Source organism: Lissotriton vulgaris, chromosome 10 (genome assembly GCF_964263255.1).
Source record: "Lissotriton vulgaris chromosome 10, aLisVul1.2, whole genome shotgun sequence".
Lineage (NCBI taxonomy): Eukaryota > Metazoa > Chordata > Amphibia > Caudata > Salamandridae > Lissotriton > Lissotriton vulgaris.
Window position 1 is genome coordinate 582317474 of NC_141698.1, and position 13354 is coordinate 582330827.

At 41.9% G+C, this 13354-nt stretch overlaps 1 protein-coding gene across 1 annotated transcript in view; it reads right to left on the reverse strand.

Annotated features, from left to right (window-relative positions):
• Positions 1–13354, reverse strand: part of SNX29 (sorting nexin 29) — a 1754850-nt gene that overhangs the window by 741495 nt on the left and 1000001 nt on the right. The window lies entirely within an intron of this gene.

The window sequence follows — 13354 nt, forward strand, 5'->3', positions numbered from 1 at the left end:
TTGCCTTGCTTTGGCTCAGGGATTTTTTAGACATCCAAACCCAAAATATCTGTCTTGACTCCTTCAAGGCACAAAACCTTAAGTATCAACATAGGGGTTCTACGGGGGTTCATGCCTGAGCCTGACTCTTTTTAATATTTCCAATATTCACATGCTGCCTTTAGCACAGGTAGTTGAAACATATGGATTTGAGAGCATATCCTATGGAGATGATACGCAATTGCTTACATCCTTTTAACCTGACTCCAGGAAAGTCCACTTGCAGTTCTCCCACTGTATGCGCAAAATTGCGACTTGGATGACCAATAATTATCTCTAGTTGAATGGAGATAAAATGGAGATTATTCATTTTTGCAAGGCTCAGGATATTTGGTCAGCTGGCTGCTTGGGCTTGGCCCAGCTCCTGCTTGTAAGCAGGTAGAAAAAAATCTGGGCTTAAAAATCGATCAATCCTGATCGTTGAAATCTCAGGTTGACTATCTGTGGTACTTGCTATGCCAGCATGCAGCTCTTAAGAAGACTTTCCAGTGGCTTCCCTCCAGATCTAGAAAGTCTCTAGTCCAGGCTCTCATTACCAGTCGCCTGGATTACTGTAATGCAGTTCTTGAAGCAGCTAACAACACCTCGGTAACAAAACTCAAAGTGGTACCTAACATTACTGCCCGGCTTAACTGTAACTTGCCCCGCTGCACCTCCATGGCGTCTATTTTAAGCGACCGTAACTAGCTACCCATAAAACAACAGCACTGGCACAGAAGCCCTTATTCAAGGCCTTGCCCACTTATTTGCATTCCAATCTTTGCTGGTATCAGCCCTCTCAGTTTTTAAGATCTTACAAAATGTCCTTCTAAAAATACCTCGCATCGACAAGGCCAGATTTGGCAGCAGATCATTCTCCTATTTGGCACCATCTATTGGAATAAACTTCCATTGTCAATTCGGCTATGTGAGGATCATGCTAAATTCAAGAAGCTATTAAAATATGGCTGTTTAATTTGTCTTGTTTATATGTCGTAATTCTTTATTGAGACATTAAAGGTACATACATTCATAAAAGTATAGTACATTATAGTAGACCCATAAAAGTCTTTTTAAGCCTCTGGGGACTGTTCATGTTAACCTGTTGTCCCTAGTGCTGAGATACTCCTCTGGGAGTGAGTTGTGCACGAAAGCAAGTTTCCATATCATATGATGACGACTGTTAGACCTGTAGCAAACATTGCTTTTACCGTGACTGAAAGAAAATAAGATTTTGCAGCAAAAGAAGCTAGGAGCCTAGCTGGAAGAACCTATTTTAACACAATTACTGGGAGCATTTTGAAGATTTTTGTGAATTTTGAGGGGATGTCCCCAGAGCCGGGATCACTCCAAAAGACACAAGAAAAGAAAAAAAATTGCTGATGCCACAATTAAACTGCCCATTGTACAGCGCTCTGCAGGTCATTTGCACAAGTTCTGTGCTGAAATGCTTATCTAAAAAGAAAAACACTTGCAAATTATACATATGCCTGAACACTATCACTTCTCCTATCTTTGATTAACGATACTTCAGATGCAGAGATAATTCCAGAGTGCATATAATTTACCAGTTAAGTACTGCACATTTTGAAAAGAACGTCAGAAAAGTACATCATGTTTATTATTTCAGGAGACTTGACTATGTCTGTAATTGCTATTATATGCACGGCATTTGATTATTTGTCAATCAAAACTTGTTTGGGGTCACCACAGAAGGTGCCAAAAGCCAGGGAAAAGTTCTGTATTATCATGGGAAACTATTACTTTGAGAGGCACACATAAGATCCGATTTGCCCTTGTTAATCCTACAAACTGCAGATTATTTAGGGAGTTGCCCGAGCAAGCCCAGCAGACCAGCATTGGTGTAACATTAGCCCCCGTAGTTCGGGGTGTGGGGGACGAGTTCCGAGTCCCAGGAGGCTCTCTCAGCAAAAGTGGTAGGTGGTGGGCTAGGGTCCCCCTCCATGTACTTTGCGGGAAAATGCCCTCCAGTGTCGTTACGTCACAACAGATCGGAGTTACAACAGCACAAATACCCCCAAACCAGACTTCCCGAATCATCTGTTTAATCCAATTTGATGTAAATTCTGCAACTATACAACGTACCCATCTGTTAAGAAATGGATTTATATACTTTAATTTAACCACCAAAAACATGCTTCTGAAACGTTTATGCACATTTTTTATGTACGGTTAACTGGACTCCACATCCTTCTTAACGTCTACTGTCCCATCCAGTCTCCAGACATTCAATTCTTCTTTCATATGTGTGTAGAATTCCTCTGATATCCCACAGTTTGGAGTGTAGAGCTGCAAAGAGGTTGAGTTTGTTTAACTCCTGTAGTGATGCTGCCATTTTGACGCCATGCTTTGTAAGGCAGTCAGGTGCACCACAGGTTTCTGGCAGATTCCATTTAAACAAAACATGTCTACTAAGGTTGAGGTCATTTTCAGCTATAAATATGCCACTGTTGGCACGATCAAAACAAAATATCTTTGGATGCTCTGCCAACAACAGTTGTGTAAATGTCTCCATCAGTGGTGAAAGATTCCAGGACGAGATCATCTTGCTTCCAGAACTTGTTGATTGGGTTATTGCAACAACTGCCATTTTCCATGAGTCGGTATTCAATTTCTCCAATTGTTAAAGAACACAAATGAAAAACATATGTAATCTGAGTCCTGTGTCATGAGGGTCAAGAGTCTGCTCATGTTGAGGGTCACCGTCAACAGTCCTTCACTCTGTTTCTTTAAGGCAGTGGTCTTCAAACGTTTAATTGCCACCCCCCCCATGGAAAAAATATACAATTGGGTCCCCCTCAGAATTTCTCACAATTATTCTATTAAATTGGCATATTTAAATATGTCTATACTTAAACATTGCAGTGTAGTTCTGTTACCATTTTAAAAATGCAATCAAATACATGTCTCCCAAACATACTATTCTGGTTAGGCAGGGCTTACTAATGTAAAAGTATCCACAGTGTGATCATTAGATATGGCGGTGGGGATTTTGAAGAATATTTGGATCCCCTTCTCTTTTGACACATACGGCCCACTCCCAATTTGAAGGCCCCTGCTTTAAGGACTAAAGCCAAGAGGAGGGAAGGGAAGATACCTGGCAACCCCTTTGTGACACCCGTTGTATATCTGAGGCCGAATGCAGTTATGAACTTTGTTGGCTGTAGCGGATATTCACGGCCAGACCAGTGCAAATTCAAAAACTAAAAAATGAAAAAGCCTGGAGTAGGAAATGTAGGACTCTTGTGCTTCATCATACGCAGAATCAGGCACAACAAACAAGAAAAACTACTTGGCTTTGATTGAGAAAATCAAGAGAAAAATTTCACAGCAGAGTCTAAGTGAAATCAAATCTTCATTGCAAATTTGAATCATTTCACATCTGTATTTGAACTCGGATGTCAAGCAGGAGTCAGTGCCCAGAGATCACGCTCTCTGCTTTCATTTGATTTGAGGCAAAGCAACTAACAGCCTAGCTCAAGAAGGTAACAGTTTCACTAGTCACCTCCCACTCCGTCACCTGATTAGAATACCATATCTACATATACAAAAACACTAAATAAAAAGGTATCTTCCTCTGTTAGCCAATGAGATCTCCTTCCTGCCCTTTTTAGTAACATAGCCAGATTATGTTAAGATTTCCACGAGGACACCAATTAATTTATTCGGAAAATATTCCACCAGTAGTTTTTCAACATCCTAGTTCAGACTTTATCTGAAGGGTCGAACCATAAATTTCTCATTGTTGAAAGTGTACATTTCATTCAGCGAGTAAAGCGATAGTATTGTTGTTTTTAGAGAGGAGGGAGTAGCCACACATTCTCAATATTTTTTTGTATGTCCTATCCATGAACATATCATGTTTTACATCATTAAATGTGGAAATAGATTGAATTGCCGCCTTCCATTGCTTTTAGATGGGTGCAGAGCATGGGCTTGGTCAAGCTACCAACCAATGACAGAGGGGTATCTTAAGAAGTTTTGGTTCATCTTTGCTATCGAATAATCTGAGTCCAGGTGAAGTAAGAAGTCTGGTGTGATTTCTTTTTTCTCTCACCTTGCTGTCTAAAGGCTACTGAAAACTTTTGCCGCCTTGGAATCAATGCAGTGAGTTCTATGACAATAATCTGTTATCTTATACAGCTGTAAACGGAAGTTGCGTCTTATAGGGACCTTCATGAGTGTCACTAGATCATTTGGATATCTGCATGCTAGCAGTTCACAGGAGGGTACAAATAATGCTACTCAAATAATGCTAGTGTTATCACAATTCCTGAATTAACTTTACAACGTGTGCTGCCCCTTTCTTCGAGTCTTGTTGAGTTATTGCTACTGATTTTCTTACTGACATTTTAAAAGGATTGTTTTCTATGTTCGTTCTTAAAGTAACTATTGGAAGGAGAATAACGGTCAGATTTGTGTTCATCCAGATGCCATACAATGTCCTGAGATTTAAAATCAAATGTAAAACCGTCTAACCCCCATCCACTGTTTGGGATTTCAAAGACAAAATATTGTTGCCATGGGAGCAGCAGCACAGGCTTTTTGCACACCTGATGTAACATTGATAGGAAGGAAATTGGAAGTACAAGAAATACTATCAATACCAAGTACTCCAGAGGGCGTGAGATGCCCCACAGGCCTGTGCTGAGCCACAGTAAAGAGCTCCATCAATAGCAGCTCTTAGGAAGGCAGCATGGTCCCATGATAGACTGTGCTACTTCTGCAAGTGGGTTTGCACTTGCGGCCTTTGGTGCAAGGCTGGTAATAGGTAGTTCGGTGAGGTTTACAGGAATTCAGGTCTCTGGTGCCTTGTTTCTAAGCGGCAGCCATGCTGCATTGGAACTATTTCATAATATTCCTCATGTCTTATCCATCACTTCTCTCTTACCAATCCCTGCTTTCGCAAAGAGCAATGAGAGTATCCCTCTTCCTGGCGCAAGAAGGCAGCATACCCTCCACAAAAGCGAATTCATACAGGGTATCGGAACATGCAATGCTTCCAATTAACCCCTAGGAGCACATTTGGTCTTCACTGTTCCCACATTTTTTTTTACTCCAGCTGTATTCCCAAAGGAGTTGGTGTTCTACGCTCAGTTGTATTTCTGGATGTGTTTGCGCCCTATGCCCACCTGTATACCTGAAGGAGTCTGTATCCTGTGTCCAGCCTAATTCCTGAAGGTGTTCGTGTCTTGTGCCCAGCGGTGGCGTTGGTGTCCGATGCCAAGCTGCATTCCTGAAGGTGTTAGTGTCTTACACCCAGCTGTATCCCTGAAGGTGCTGGTGTCTTACACCTAGATGTATTCCTGAAGGTGTTAGTGTCTTACACCTAGCTGTATTCCTGAAGGTGTTGGTGTCTTACACCTAGCTGTATCATTGTAAGTGTTTGTGTCTTACAGCCAGCTGTATCCTTGAAGGTGTGGGTTTCTTACACCCAGCTGTACTCCTGAAGGTGTTGATGTCTTACACCCAGCTGTATTCCTGAAGGTGTTGGTGTTTTACACCCAGATGTATTACTGAAGGTGTTAGTGTCTTACACCCAGCTGTATTCCTGAAGGTGTTGATGTCTTACACCCAGCTGTATTCCTGAAGGTGTTGGTGTCTTACACCCAGCTGTATTACTGAAGGTGTTGGTGTCTTACACCCAGCTGTATTCCTGAAGGTGTTGATGTCTTACACCCAGCTGTATTCCTGAAGGTGTTGGTGTCTTACACCCAGCTGTATTTTTGAAGGTGTTAGTGTCTTACACCCAGCTGTATTCCTGAAGGTGTTGGTGTCTTACACCCAGCTGTATTACTGAAGGTGTTAGTGTCTTACACCCAGCTGTATTCCTGAAGGTGTTGATGTCTTACACCCAGCTGTATTCCTGAAGGTGTTGGTGTCTTACACCCAGCTGTATTCCTGAAGGTGTTAGTGTCTTACACCCAGCTGTAATCCTCAAGGTGTTAGTGTCTTACACCTAGCTGTATTCCTGAAGGTGTTAGTGTCTTACACCCAGCTGTATCCCTGAAGGTGTTTGCATCCTATGGCCAGAAGTGCACCCGAGCCACAAGCTCCACAGAACTCTGGCCGGAGAGCTCCTGATTTAGTTCGGAGGGCGCCTCTCCATATACCTTATAGGGGGGCCCCCCTCAAGTTTTGTTACACCAGTGAGTCCTGCTATCTTCCAATCTGCGATCAACTCTCTTCATCTTCTTGTCTACACCCCTTAATTTCGAAGCGATCACAAAAAGGTAGTTTTTTTCTGCTTGCGGCTTTTCTCCTTCATCTTGTATTTCCTAAAGCCTTCCTTTTAATATCTTGCAGATACGACAAGACACACAATTTGGTTTCCAGAAAAGAGAGTGGTGAAATCTTTTTTTTATATGAAAATAAAATAAAATAAAAAAGGAATATATAAATTCATTTGTGACCACATTTCAGCGCAATGGTAATCCACAAATAAATGTATAAAATGTCCATCAGGAACTGAGTGAATATGAATAATTGTGCAGGTAGCATGAAACAACAAATATACACAAAAGGTTTTCTGGAGCTTGCTACGGTGGAGCTCCACGCCTCCACGTAGCACCTGAGTGCCGTGCTGCTGCCCCTCCCCCACACAAGATACGCGATGGTGGAAGGCGTTGGCGTTTGTTTCCCGTAGCGAAGAGAAAGCAGCGGTTTCGAACCAGCGTTCCCAGAGGCTTCTTCTCGGTGCCCGAGTCAAACTGGACATTATCGTGAGGAAGTAGATTAACGGCCTGATTTAATAATGCTGCAACGCTGAGGAAGCCACGCTGAGGGAGCAACACTGCTTTTCCCTGAGGTAGAGAATGGCGGCTCCACCGTGAACATTCTCTCTGTTGGCTAATACGGCGTCTGCACTCTGAGGGGAGCCTGCATCTGCATCTTTGAAAATCGCGGTAGGTGCAGAGGAGACACGCTGTGTATTGTTTCAGCAACTAGAAGCTGGTAGCCATCTTTTGAACACTTTCGTTTTGGAGAAAGTAACTTTGTTGTGATATTGGATGGTAACCTCCGGTGGCTTTCTTTTTTCACAAACGTCTTGACTCGAGTTGCGGAGCAGGGCTGAATTAGGCTGTGATCATCACGCCACCTATTTGAGGAAAGTGAACGGTGGCTTCTACTGATCATTCCTAATATTCTGAGGGGAGACTGTATCTAAAAATACGAAGAGTGTTAAAAACTGTTAAAAATTTTGAAATACGAAAGGAAACAGAGAAGATAACGTTTTGGTTTGTGTCAGTAATTAGCAGTCACTGGTCTTTAATGGAGCTATCGCTTGGAAGGAACATTGAATATTGGAAAATTTTGTCAAAAATTACAAAGAACAGAGAAGCAGAGGAGTAAGATCATCCGGGTCGATATAGGTGTACACAAGCTCTGTGCAAAAGAGCTTGTAAGTCTACTTAAAAAACATTTATGCTGTTGCTTTGAAGGAAAACAGAAGTCAAAAAGGTTTTTTTTTTCGCAGAGTAAAAGAAAAAAAAACTGTGTAAGTCTCTGCAATATCTCTGCAAAACCTCAGCAATATCTTTTGTGATAGTTCTTTGCAATAACTTCTTGAGGAGTGGTCTTTAACCCGTGAAGAACTGAGCTACTGAGTTACTGAGATTCTGCTGGTATGGGGAAGATCTTAAATGCGCGCAAAGCTAAGCAACGCCGTCAGCAGGCAAAAGAGGCTGAGGCTATGGCTATATTAACAGATGGAGGTAATATAAAGGAGGTGGATTAAGCGCATTCATCGGACTGCTCAGAGACAGAGGATGTATTAACAGAAGATTTAGTGCATCTGAGTGTGGGGGACAAAGTTGCCGAGTTCCATAATGGTGATAAGTCTGATATCCTTGCTTCACCTCAGCCTCTCGCACAACCACCCCCTCCGCCCAAACAATTTCCTCTGTTTGTAAAGAAAACTCTTCCTCTTGTGACCAATAATGTGACCTCAGAAACAGCTCAAAATGTGGCAATAACCCAGGATCACTCAGCTTGTACAAGGGATCCAAGTCCAGCTGTCAGCTCCTCTATGATTTCAGCTTCGTCTGCACAACTTGGCTCAGCTGCATTCACTTCCACGTCTATTTTAGCATCTGACTTAAAGCAAATAACAGTTGATTCACTGGACTCTGTGGCTTTAGGAAAAGAGGATTCAATGAGTACAGTATCTCAATCCCCATCTATATCTGACAGAAATCTTGCGGCCGAGGTGGCAGGCTCCACAGCCCCTGTACTAGAGATGGATACGGAAACAGAAGAAGAGATGAAGATGTCCGTAAAAGACATGCTAAACTTAATATTAGACGAACTAAGAGAGATCAAGAGGTCACAAAATGTGGAACTGTCAGCAATCCATCAGAGGTTGGACAAAATGGACAAAATTGAAGAGCTGGTGTCCACTTTTCCAGCTCGTCTAACTGAGGCAGAGGAAAGGATTTCCTCTCTTGAGGATCAAATGGTTGTAGTAAATAAAGAGACTGTAGACGTATCCAAAACATCTAAGGCTCTTGAGAATAAGCTGGATGATCTGGAGAATTACAATAGAAGATCCAACCTACGCATAGTGGGGGTCCCCGAAGGAATTGAGGGGTCAGATATGCTCCAATGGGTTTCTACATTTCTCCAACAGGGGGTGATACCGGAACACAAAGGAGATTTAACGATCACCAGAGCTCATCGAATTCCTGCACACCTCCCCTCGAATTCCACGCTACCTCGGACTATTCTCATTAACTTTGCTGATTTTAGGGTTAAGGAGCAAATTCTATCCAGAGCAATTCGGCAGAGACAGTTCCCGGTGAATGCCACAGTGAAATGCCAGATTTTTCTCAGATATGTCTGCGGTGGCTGCAAGACGAAGGAAAGAATTTGTTAAAATTCTTCATCTTTTTAAAGCCCATGGGGCACAAGCAATGATAGCTCAGCAGTCACAACTTAGAGTGCTCTTCAAAGGCAAATTCTATATGCTATCGGATGTAGAGGCAGCACAGGAGTTATTGCATGGGATTCAAAATGGCTAAATTCGAACATAAGATAGACTACTTGCATGAGACTTTTTTCAATCGTTTTTATTCTCTCCACTAGATGATTTATTACATAAACTATGTTGGGGTGGGGGCAGGGCAGGGCAGAAAGGTTGAAGAGGTGTATCAACACGACACCTCAAATGGAAGGGAGAGGTTCCTGTGGCGTGCGTGGAAGGAGGGAGGCAGAACAAGGAGGATGCCACAGATGGAAGAAGAGGGAGGGGGGAAGGTCAGGGGGAAAATATAAAAAAATACAGTTCTTGGCAAAATTCTATTTTTATTTTCATTTTTTGGTCTGCTCGGCAAAATTCTATTTTTATTTTCATTTTTTGGTCTGCTCGCTGAAGATAAAAGTAGTCTTTTTATGGACTTTGAACAACTGTACTTTGTTAAAAAAAAAGGGGTATTATATGCAAAGAGGGAGTAATCTTTTTACAAAACTTCAGTAAACACTATCAGAATGGTTAAAAATAGTATAAAAATTGTTTCGTTAAACGTGAACGGCCTAAATAATAAAAAAAAATGCGGGCAATAGAGAAATGGGTTTTAACTGAAAATCCTACAGTTATTCTCTTTCAAGAATCACATATCCCTCTCTCAAAAGCTGACAACTTTTCTATGTTTAAAGGGTGGGCCTCGTATCGGGGGTTCTCCTTTTTTTCTGAGTCACAGAGGGGAGTAGCACTTTTCATTAATAAGAAGATAGAGATTTTGCAATCAAAGGCAGAGAGTCGGGTCGATGGTGTTGGGCAACATGTAAACTCAAGAATAGGCCTTCCCCTATCACATTTGTAAGCTTTTATGCTCCAGTTAACGATAATTCTGAAATTTATGAGGAAATGTTTCAGTCTCTTTTGTTGGTTGGAGGTGATATTGTGTTTGGGGGGGACTTTAACATACTTATGGACCTGAATCTAGATTCTAGCACGGGTGGTAAAAAACAACTGAAACCTAAAGCATTTAAGACAATCTCGATCAACGTAAGGACTCTAGATCTTGTTGATCTGTGGCGACGTATTAATCATCATAAAAGAGAATATACTTGCTGGTCGGGGAGATATAGGTCATTTTCTCGTATCAATTTTTTTCTGATTTCCTCAAAATTTAAAAATAGCTATAAAAGAATTCTACAGAATTGCTTCTCCGATCATGCATTGTTAATACTAGAATTGATGTTTGAGGAGAGTACAAGTGTTGTAAAACGCTGGGTGTTTAATAAATCATACCTGGCTGACGCAACTTGGGTGACCCTATTGAAAAATGAGATAGATGAATTTATTGAACGAAATATGGGAACTGCTCCTACCCATATGGTATGGGACTCACTTAAGGCATTTATCCGGGGGATTGCTATTGGAAGGGATGCGCGGGAATCAGCTGCTTTTAGGGATACAAAGAATCTATTACAGAAGAATATCCAGGATTTGGTAGAACAAATGTATCAGAATCCATCTGCTAGGCTGAATAATCAATTAAATGCTGCAAAACGTGAACTGAGCTTACATTATTTTGAGAGAAGTGAGGAAATATTCAGCAGGCAAGCCCAAAAAACATACGAACATAGTAATTTTACGGGTACATTTTTGGCTTGGCAGGTCAAAGAACAACTGCAGCTAATCTAATTCATTCTCTTAAATCTCCAATTAATGATTCAGATACCCCAGATGCAGCAGAGATAGGACAGTTTATGTTGTCTCATTACGCGAAAATGTATACTTCGCAACATATTACGGATCAAAACAGATTAAATTTTTTTTTAGACAACCATAATCTTCCTACTCTCTCTCAGATGGCGCAAGCAGCAATGGCATCTTCGTTTTCGGAGGATGAACTAAAAGCTGTAGTTAAATCTCTGTCACATGGTAAGGCTTGTGGACCAGACGGTTTCCCTGCAGAATTTTTTGTTATATTTTTCACCTCCTTATCTAAACTATTACTTTTATTATCCAATTCCATGCTAGAAGGTGGCTCAATCCCACCATCATTCTATGACGGGACTGTGGTTAGTTTTTTAAAAAAAGGGAAGGAAGCAAATGATCCTAACTCATATAGACCCATTACTTTGCTAAATTCGGACTATAAAATCATTACTAAATTACTCTCATTACGTTTCAATTATATTTCTCCGCAACTGATTCATTCAGATCAAAATGGTTTTATCGCAGGTCGACAACTCATCACTAACACTCACTATTTGGTTGAGGCCTCAGATTATTTTGAAACATGTAAGGTGCCGGCTTTAGTTTTTCTTTTAGATGCAGAAAAGGCTTTTGATTTGGTGGTCTGGGATACACTTTTTTTTATTCTACAATTTTTGGGAATTCCCTCACAAATTATAACCTTAGTTAAAAATTTGGATCAAGGTGCAAAAGCCCATGTGCTTATTAACAAATCCATGGTGGGTTCAATTTCAGTGCAAAGAGGGACAAGGCAGGGGTGTCCATTGTCCCCTGTTCTCTTTGCCTTCTTCATAGAACCACTGGTGGTGGCAATCCGGAATTCTATAGATATCATACCACCTATAGCATCTATGGATAAAATCAAATTATATGCAGATGACATAATGCTTCTCCTTAAACTGGAGATGCATTCGCAAGCAAGGGCTATTTCTGTTTTTGCAGAATTTGAAGCACTAGGAGGGTATCGAATTAATAGGAGGAAAACCGAGATCTTGATCTGTGGTAGTATTACTCCCGAATTACACCCGGATTTTCAAAACTGTATTATTAATAGACCCAAAAGATATTTGGGTGTCTATTTTACGTCATCTGTAAGTGAATTGTATTTTTTGAATTTTGAACCCTTAATAAAAAAAGTTTGGGATCTGTTCTCACGTTGGAATACCCTACCTCTGTCCATTCTAGGCCGGGTGGCATTAATTAAGATGTCGGTTCTCCCCCTATTTAATTTTTTGTTTTCCACTATCCGATGTTCATTACCGGGCTCTTTCTTTTCAAAAATTGAATCTATGTTTTCAGCTTTTGTCTGGGCTAAAAAGACACCTCGAATCGCCATTAATCTATACTACTATAATAAAGGAAGAACTTTCAGCCTTTGAGGTGGGTAAACTTGGGAACCACAGCGCCAATCCACACACCCGATACACCGTTGGAATTGTCAGGGTGTGTAGGCTATATAAATTTTTTAAAAAACGTTATTTAAAAAATTTACAGTAAAAAAAAAAAGTAGTCCCTCCGAAGTAGCGCTGGCCGCGACGTGCGTGGTCACGTCAGGAGCGAGGAGAGGAGCGGCGTCCAGGAGCGCGACGAGGAGCGGCAGACATGGCGCGGGGGACGAGCGGTGACGTGAGGAGCAGCGGACAGGCCAGCGGACAGGCCAGCGGCGGTGCGAGCAGCGGGCAGGCTGGAGGAGCGGCGGCTGAGGTAAGGGAGCGGCGGACATGGCGCTGGGGAGGAGCGGTGACGTGAGCAGCAGCCGACAGGCCAGCGGCGGTGCGAGCAGAGGACAGGCGGGAGGAGCATCGGCTGAGGTAAGGGGACCCATGTCGGGGCAGGCGGGCTGGGCGGGGGCCTGGGCTGTAGGAGAAAAGAAAATGCAGGTGGGGGTCGGGGCAGGTAGGGGACGGGCCGGACGGGGCCTGGGCTGCTGGACAATGTCGGGGCGGGCGGGGGTCGGGGAAACCTCTTGCTCCCGGACAAGGTCGGGACAGGCTGGTACTCTATATGAAGAAAAAGAACAAGGAGGTCTCGGTCTCCCAAACCTTAGAGACTATTACTTTGCTTATTTTGCAAAGTATCTCTCAAGATTCAAACATTCAATGTCAAGTCAAATACTGTTTATAAATTTCATTTTTGAAACAATATGTAAAGAAGTCAAAATCTCTTCTCCTTATCCATACCCAAATCTCCTAAACTAGTCAGATACAAGGTTTTAAATTGTTTTTTTTTTTAAAACGAGACGTCATGTTGAAGAGATACTCACTTTCTCTCTTTAGTTTAAAAACTCCAATTAGTGATGCTATTATAGGTTTTGGTATAAAAATGGGGCCAGAAATTGTACAAAATTGGGTCAGACTGGGGTTTACATCACTATTGAATTTCGTGGAAAATGAAGCTTGGCTAACTCCTAACGAGATGTTTTTTCTAACGGGGGGACATTTTCTTCTTATGGGTTCATATAATCTACTATATAAAGTTTTTGTTCAAAATGACTTAGTACAGATTAGCCGAGCCTCAGATTTATCTAAGGATATCTTTTGGCCTTAACTATCTATGAAACCAGGAAAATGGAGAAGAAGCCTAGCACAGAGTAGAGAGGAGGACTTGAGT